An 8,838-nucleotide genomic window follows, 5' to 3' on the forward strand; every position below is an offset into this window, starting at 1 on the left:
GTGACTGGGGGAGGGGCGGATGCTCATTGTTCGAACCAGGTGCTCCGACCGCCTGCTCGCTGCTGCTGGCGCTAGGCGCGACCTGAGGGTATCCGTCCCCCTCCGGCCCGGGAGGCGCGCGTCCTTTCACCCTCTCTGGCAGGAAAGGTCCCCTCCGTTTCCACCCACCTGGTTTCCACCAATTCAGGGCAAAAAAACCTTATCTGTAGTAATAATTTCTTTCTTTTGCATAGCTCTGTATACTTAGCAAACCTTGCTTTCCTATCCCTTTCTAAAGCTTCGATCTCATCCTCGCAAAACCCTCAGCTTCTTCCACTTATAAGGGGGTTGGCCTAGATTTTTAAGGCCTGGGCCAGCCCTGTTATTCAACCCATTTTACAATTGAGGAAACTGATCTTGTAGTCACACAGTCAAGTCAACAAACATGGTGTTACTGTGTGCTAGGAAGCGCCGAGGGTACAAAGTCCCCCTATTCCACCTTCCAGGCCCCCCAAATTCCTGGTTGGAAAGGGGCTCACAGGATAGTTAGTCACAGGACTGGGATTAGAACCAAGTTTAGTCTTCTTTCCGTGTATCCTGTTCAATTGGGGATACTAGGTTGGTTAGAGGTGGGGAAGGAGAAAAGTTGGGATTAGTAAATTGAGTGTAAAGAGGGAGTGTTAGAAGACTGTAAACTCCCTGTGGGCAGGGTTTGGATTCTTAGGTTCTAGGGTCTAGAGATGGAAGAGGCCTGAGAGATTACCTCGGACTTTGGTTCTCAAACTGTTTGGTCTCAGGACCAAAGACTTTACCCTCTTAAAAATTACTGAGGCCTCCCAAAGAGTTTTTGTTTGTAAGGACTATGTCTATTGAAAATGCCATATTAAGGCGGCTGCACGCTCTGAGGTCTGGAGTCCGGAGGAGTCGGGGCTTAGCTGTGGATACTTTGGGGACCTCTCAAAAAGCCGGCACCATGTCTATCATGTCCTATAACGGAGGGGCCGTCATGGCCATGAAGGGGAAGAACTGTGTGGCCATTGCAGCGGACAGATGCTTCGGCATTCAGGCCCACATGGTAACCACTGACTTCCAGAAGATCTTCCCCATGGGCGACCGCTTATATATTGGCCTGGCTGGACTCGCCACCGACGTACAGACCGTAGCTCAGCGCCTCAAATTCCGGCTGAATTTATATGAACTGAAGGAAGGACGACAAATCAAACCTTATACCCTCATGAGCATGGTAGCCAACCTTCTCTATGAGAAACGGTTTGGCCCATATTACACTGAGCCAGTCATTGCTGGCTTGCACCCTAAGACCTTTGAGCCTTTTATTTGTTCCTTGGACCTCATCGGCTGTCCCATGGTGACTGATGACTTTGTAGTCAGTGGTACCTGCTCGGAGCAGATGTATGGGATGTGTGAATCCCTCTGGGAACCTGATATGGAACCTGAGCACCTCTTTGAAACCATCTCCCAAGCCATGCTGAATGCTGTGGATCGAGATGCTGTGTCAGGAATGGGGGTGATTGTCCATATCATTGAGAAAGACAAGATCACCACCCGGACACTGAAGGCACGGATGGACTAACCTTTCCCACCCTTTTTCCTCTCCCAGAGCCTACTAATCTTTTCTTAAAAAAATAAAGTAATGAGATAAAAAAAAAAATAAAAAAAAAAGAAAATGCCATATTAAACAATGAAACTTCTCAGTTTTATAAGCAATTTTACATTTCTGCACTTTTTTTTTATCACCTTATTCCTCTCAACTAGAGTTAGATGTCTTAAATTGAAAGGAAAACAAATGTGGAATTATATATATGCAGATTGTTGTAGTGTTTTAGTGTTATTATGAAAGTAATTTTGACCTCTTGAACCCCCTGAAAGGATTTTTGGGATGAAGTTCCTGGACCACACTTTGAGAACTGCTGATTTAGTCCAACCCCTCTATTTTCCTGATTAGGAAACTGAGGTCCAGAGAAATGTAATTAGGTCACATAGGTAGAAAGCAGCAAACACAGGATTCACACTGGGTCATCTGACTCCAAACCCAGTGCTTTTCAGTCAGTAAACATTTATTAAGCACTTATTGTTCACTTGTTTTTCAGTCATGTCTGACTCTTCTGGAGCTCTCTTGGCACAGATACTAGCATGGTTTGCCATTTCCTTTTCCAGCTCACTTTACAGATGGGGAAACAAAGAAAGATAAGTGACTTGCCCAGGATCACACAGCTAGCTAGGTCTAATTTGAGCTCTGGAGATACCTTCGTGATTCAAGGCCCAGCACTCTATCCACAGTACCACGTGGCAGCCCCTTGTCATTAAAAACCCTTACTATATGTTAGGTACAGTGCTTTGCTAAGTGCTGGAGATAAAGCTAAAAGTGAAAATGAGATGCCCTCAAAGACCTTAAGGAGGCAACAACATGAAAACATATATAAGTATATACATAATGTATTCAAGACAAATACAAGGTAGTATCTGGGAAGGAGACAAGGGTGTGCCAGAGCCTTTGGATTGGTAAATTTTCAGTGTAGACATTTTACATTTCAGAAATTGATATAAACCAGGGCTCGATTTATTGTTCTGTTAATTGTTTAGACTTAAGAAAGTGATGGAGAAAATGTTAATAATGTAGATTAAATTTAAAAGTGTGTAGTGGGAAGGAAATTTTATTCCCTGGAGAGCCAGTAGTTAAACATTACTAGCACACTCCTAGAGGGAGGCCACTAAGTGGCTGGGGTGATCAGACAAGACTTTATGTAGTTGTTGCTTGAGTTGAATATTAAAAGAAAGCAGAGATTCTAGGAGATTAAAGTGAATATACTGACCTGTATTCATTCAAATGACAAAATGAAATGAAAATGATAAATACAAAAAGGAAACCAGAGATACAGAAATGAAAAATGACAGTCCCTGCCCTCGAGGAACTTGGAGTCTAGAGCCTGGGGGGGTGGGGTGGGAGAATGACATAAAGATGAATAATTATAATATAAGACAGAAGATTAAAAATAAAATAAATAATTTTAAAATATATACGATAGAAGAAAAGTTCTGTAAGAGCTGTACAAAGTTCTAGGACAGAGGAAGAAATTACACCGGGCAGGACGTCATGGAAGAAATGGTGTTCCATTCCATTCACCAAATTCCTGGTCTACTATGTACTGTCAATGACTTCACTTAGGCTCCAAGAATAAAACAATGACATGGTCCCTGCCCTAGAGGCACTTACAACATAGAACTGAGGTAAAATAAATATTTATAATGCAAGTTATATTAAGTGCATAAAGTCTCAAAGGAGTAGCACAAGAGATTTGAGAGAGGGAGGTATGGATTGTAACTAGGAGTTGGTTAGTGGAGAGAAATCATAGAAGTTTCATGGAGCACTGGTCATTGGGTTCTGATGGCTCATCTTGAGTGTAAATAGGAATTGTTTCTGTTTTGGCCAGAAACCCTGAGGGTCTTCCCCTCCCAGACTGTTTTTTTTTTTGGGGGGGGGGCCTAGGTAAAAGGCCATTCTTTGCCTTATTTCTTACCGTGTTTCCCCGATAACAAGACCTATTCTGAAAATAAGCCCTCCTCTTACTGTGTAAGATTCCTCTAAAATAAGCCCTCCCCCGAATATAAGCCCCATTGAGATTGCTACTGTAGTGAAGGTGATCCCCTGCACTACACGCTACATTATGGTACCCTCTGTATGCACCGCCCCCCCGTGAAACGCACGCCGCTCCGAACTGCATCCAATCAGAGCTGCAGCAGTGAGTGCGTCATCCTGTTCTTCCCCAGTGATTTGCTTATTGAATAAAGGTACATTTTTTTGTTCACATTTACCTGTTTATTAAAATTGCTGTCAATGTTCATTAAAATAAGCCCTCCCCTGAAAATAAGCCCTCTGGTGTTTTTCTGTCCAAAAAATTAATAAGACAGTGTCTTATTATCGGGGAAACACAGGTGCCTAGCCTTAATCACTGAATGATGCTACCTCAGACAAACAGACCTAGAAAAGACCTTAGCTGAAAAAAGGCCAAGTTCTCCCACTGCATTGGGGCCATCATCAGTTGTCCCGATCTATGTCTTGTCACTGGACCCAGATGGCTCTGAAGGAGAGAGGGAGGCTGGCGATTTTGTACAGCCCTGCTTCAGTTAAATCTAATAAATTTGCAAGTCATTGTAAGTCATTCACTTCCTGTTGTCATTGATCCTCTGAGAATGAATGATAAATCACCACCACCACCACTACCTAACAACAACTTCACCTGGGCTTAGCATAGAATGAAGGAGAGAGATTTCAAGAGGCATAGATTCCAGATTAAACCACATCAAGCATGGAGCACAGAATGAACCTAGTTATAGTAGTGGCTAAGGGTTGAATAGGAACTGAGAGTCAAGTTTTACTACTCCCAGACTTAGTTTCCTTATCTGCAAAATGATGAAAATAATAGTACCCACCTCACAGGGTTGTAAGGAGGATAAAATTCAATACTTAAAGTGCTTTGCAAATCTCACCATGCTATATAAAAGTTAATAACTAATAATACTATTATTAGTCTAGCTTGACCAGAATATAGAATAATTGTAAACGTAATGTAAAAAAAATAACAAACTGGGGAGGAAGTTTGGAGCCTGAAGCCTGGAAGAGAACAGGATAAGCTTAGTATTACAGAAGGTTAGAGTGCTTTGCCTCGATCAATAAATCAACAAGTATGTTGGAGAAGTACAATATAAATATAATTTAATAGGATATAATAGACTATAAAAATCTCCTTGAGGACAGGGATGGTTCACCTTTGTCTTGATTCACCAAGTCCCTAACATACAGTGCCTGGCACATAGTAGGTGCTTTTAAAAAATGCTTGTTGATTGATTGGTTCGAACTGGGTCTTGAGAGATGAATATGATTTTAATAAGCAGAGATGAAAGAACATTCTAGGAATATCTGAGCCAAGGCTTCTCAGAGGTGGTAAAACTCTCAGCTCAAGGTTCATGAATCTGTGTGGTTAGGGAACAATCAAGAGTTCAGTTTGGCTGAACACAGGGTAAACATAGGGGAAAAGTGGGAGTTAATGCTACAGGATAAAGACTGTATTTGATTGTGAATACTAAAATAAGGAGTCTGGACTTTATTTTAATAGCAATGGGAAGCCACTGCAGGGTTTTTTGTTTTTTGGGGGATTTTTTACATGTGAATAATGAAATCAGGTTTGTGCATTAAGAAGGTAGTTTGCTGGATGAACTGGAGGAGTCCCGAGGGAGGGAGTCTGGTTATGAAGAGACAGAGGTAGGCCATGTGAGAGGTTCAGGTATGGAGATCATGAGACTCTGAAGCAGGGTGATGGTGGTAAGGAAAGGACAAATTAGAGAGGTATGGTGTAGGTAGAGTTTAGGATAGGGTAGGAGTGGGGGCTAGGGATGAGGATAGAGTGATGACATCAGGTTTGGAGACTGGGTTACTAGACAGATGGTGGTACCACTAGCAGAAATAAGACATTTGGGAGGAAGGGGCCAGTTTAGGACAAAAGATGATAAGTTTGGTTTTTTATATTTTTAATTTAAGGTGCTTCCCGGACAACTAGAGGGCATTTAAAAATTCTGGACTGAAGCTTAGTGACTATATAGGTCAGAATATAGAGGCTAGTTGAATTAGATCATCAAGGGTACATCATGGGAGGGTACAGACAGAGAAAGAAGACAGAGACAGAGAAAGGAGATAGAGATGGAGAGAGGGAGAGAGACAGAGAAAGACACACATATACACACAGAGAGAGACAAAAAGATAGAGACAGAGAGAGGGAGACAGACAGAGACAGAGACAGGGATGAAGACAGAGGTGGAGGGGAAGGGGGAGAGAGACAGAGACAGAGATAGAGAGAGACAATGAAAGAGAAAGAGATACAGAGACACAGAGAGGGAGACAGAGAAAGGGACAGACAGAGAGAAAGAAGATAGAGAGAGAGAGAGCGACGAAGAAAGACAGGGAGAGAGACAGAGATGGACAGAGAGAGGTTGATTACAGAGTTTTAGGGAATACATACATTAAGGGAGGGGAATAAGGAAAAGTTGTTAACCTAGACATTGGAGGTAGAGGACAGTGAAAAGAGAATCTGGATAACTTCAATATCAAAGAAGTCAGGAAAGAAGGACATTTCAGAAAGGGTAGTTGACTAAATGTCCACATTCTACAAAAAGATCAAGATTATAAGGATTTAGAAAAGACTCTTGAATCTATCTGGAGGGCATTGATGAGATCTTGAAGAGAAGTTTCACTATAGAGTTAGTGAGTGGAAACTACTAGATTGTAAATTTCTGGAAGGTACCATGTTTCCCCGATAATAAGACCTATCCCGAAAATAAGCCCTCCCCTTACTGTGTAAGATTCCTCTAAAATAAGCCCTCCCCCGAAAATAAGCCCTATTGAGATTGCTACTATAGTGAAGGTGATCCCCTGCACTACACGCTACATTACGGTGCCCTCTGTATGCACCGTCCCCCCCCCCCCGGTGAAACGCATGCCGCGCTCCGAGCTGCATCCAATCAGAGCTGCAGCAGTGAGCGCGTCATCCTGTTCTTCCCCAGTGATTTGCTTATTGAATAAAGGTACATTTTTTTTGTTCACATTTACCTGTTTATTAAAATTGCTGTCAATGTTCATTAAAATAAGCCCTCCCCTGAAAATAAGCCCTCTGGTGTTTTTCTGTCCAAAAAAATTAATAAGACAGTGTCTTATTATCGGGGAAACATGGTAGAGGTATATTTTCTTTATATCTAGCATAGTGTCTTGAATATAGTAGGTGCCTAATAAATGTTTGTGGGATGTGTATAATGAAACCAGAAGGCAGGGGATTAAGGTGTACCACCAGTTGCAGGGCTGATGAAACCAGTTATTGAGGATGAGAAAATGGTGGCTTAGAACCATATAAGTGTCCACAAGTTGAGTGCCTTTGGTTACCTCAAATCTGCTTGGTACTGCCTCCATCCTGGAGAAGTGTTGGGACACAGGGAACTGACTGGCAACCCTAGAGATCAGAAGTTCTTGAATTCCACAGTCATTCCAATAGCTTATGTTGAGCAGCTCACAACTAGATCTGACTTAAATTTCCCCAGCTGGGAAAATCATGGTTGACTTCCCTCAGGGGAAGACTTATTCAACGTAAAACCAGTGGAAAATGGTTTCCTCTGGTGCTTACTTATTATATCTATGACTAGCTGTTGATGACTTCTAAGAAATTTTTCAAGCACAGTGTCCTCCATGGGTGGAGTGAAATCTTGGGCTTTGTTATTTAGTTATGTCCAGTACTTTGTGAGGGGATTTGGGGTTTTCTTGGAGAAGATTCTAGTTTGCCATTTCCTTCTCCAGCTCATTTTACAGATGAGGAAATTGAGGCAAACAGGGTTAAGTGACTTGCCCAGGGTAACACAGCTAGTAAATGTGTGAGGTCAGCCATGTCTTCATTCCTCTCTAGGCTCCCCTCCTGACTGTCTTGCTGTCACTGACTCTTCCCCTTTCTTTTCAGGTCCCTTTTCTAGGTTGTCTTCTAGCCTTAGAATGGAAGTTTCTTGAGGGCAGGAGCAGTCTCTCTGCTTGTATTTGTATCCCACACTTAGGACAGTGGCTGGCCCATAGTAAACCTTTAATAAATGCTTGTTGACTTGACTAAGAGAAAATAGTTCCTGATTTAAGAGGTGCGATGCCCCAACCTGACTGTTTCAAGTTCTTTATTTTTGAGTTATTGCCTATTTCTGCCTTTTTTCCCTTCTATCCCTTTCACTTGCTTGTTTCACTACCCTTCTCAGTCCTTCCCCAAACCCCTGGGTTCAATCTGTTGCATTTTCTATATATCACTCTTAAATGCCTCTTCTAGACCAACTCATGGCCAGAGGTGGGGTGGGGGAGCATCAAGGGATTTCCCTAACCCACAGAGCTGCCCTCTGTGGCAGAGCCCCAGAGGTCTCCCCAAGAAGAGAACCATTGTGTGGTTCCTTGGAAATGCCTTAAACTCTAAGCTTGTATTGTATATTCAGGATCAGAGGCAGCAGTTGAAGGATCCAGTGTTGAAAAATATAATTATCCCCTCATTGCATAGACTCCTGACACCCACCATGTTCTCTTCCTGGGCCCCCACGCCTATTTCTCATAAGTTAAAACAGATTTCCAACACAGGGCAAGATATTCAAGTTGTTCAAAGTCCCCTGAATGAAAAGGGTAGTTTGGAACCCCTCCTCCCAAGTTTTGTGCCTCTGCCATAGGTCAGAGAGAACTAGAGGTCTAAGAGCTAAATTGAATGCAAGCATTTTGTCTAGAAGGCTTCTGAGTTTCCACTGGTTTGGGGGAATATGACCAAATTCCCTCCTCCCCCTTCCAACCCTGGGATCCAGAGGACTTTAACCTCTGTGGAGAATGGCAGGAGTGTAACCTTCACTGGAAGCCCAGAGAAGCCTGGCCTGAGCCTTCATTCTTTTCCAGTATAGGTTAAACTGTGGACTCAATGTTCACTACCTATGGGGAAGGGAAGCCTTGGTCTCTGGCACAGTGATGTAGGGAAAGGAGAGCCCTTAGCCCTGCTATTGCCCATCTGACAATGCCACAAGGTGTCTGTGACAAGACTAGTTAAGGACGTCCTGCCTTAACCCCCAGGGAAGAAGAGAAGAGAGTCATTTTCCCTTTTTCTGCCCCAACTTCCTGCTTTATCTGAGGGAATGTAAGGGGGCAATGTAGAGCAAGATGGAGGAGACCAAACCATACCCTTTCTCCTTCCATTTCTAGCTGCTAGGAGCCCCCTTAGAACTGTTATCTCCTTAAATGATGTTATAAGGTTTAATAACAGTATTGATACTATATTAAAAAGAAAAAAGCCATAACAG

The 8,838-nt window shown here is 42.7% G+C and overlaps 1 pseudogene; it reads left to right on the forward strand.

Annotated features, from left to right (window-relative positions):
• The first annotated feature begins 826 nt into the window (after positions 1–826).
• LOC138142876 (proteasome subunit beta type-3 pseudogene) lies at positions 827–1,664 on the forward strand (annotated as a pseudogene).
• Positions 1,665–8,838: the final 7,174 nt, after the last annotated feature.

Source organism: Petaurus breviceps, unplaced genomic scaffold (genome assembly GCF_028583685.1).
Source record: "Petaurus breviceps papuanus isolate PSGF00001 unplaced genomic scaffold, PetGlider_PUasm1.0 90617, whole genome shotgun sequence".
In the NCBI taxonomy this organism is placed as follows: domain Eukaryota; kingdom Metazoa; phylum Chordata; class Mammalia; order Diprotodontia; family Petauridae; genus Petaurus; species Petaurus breviceps.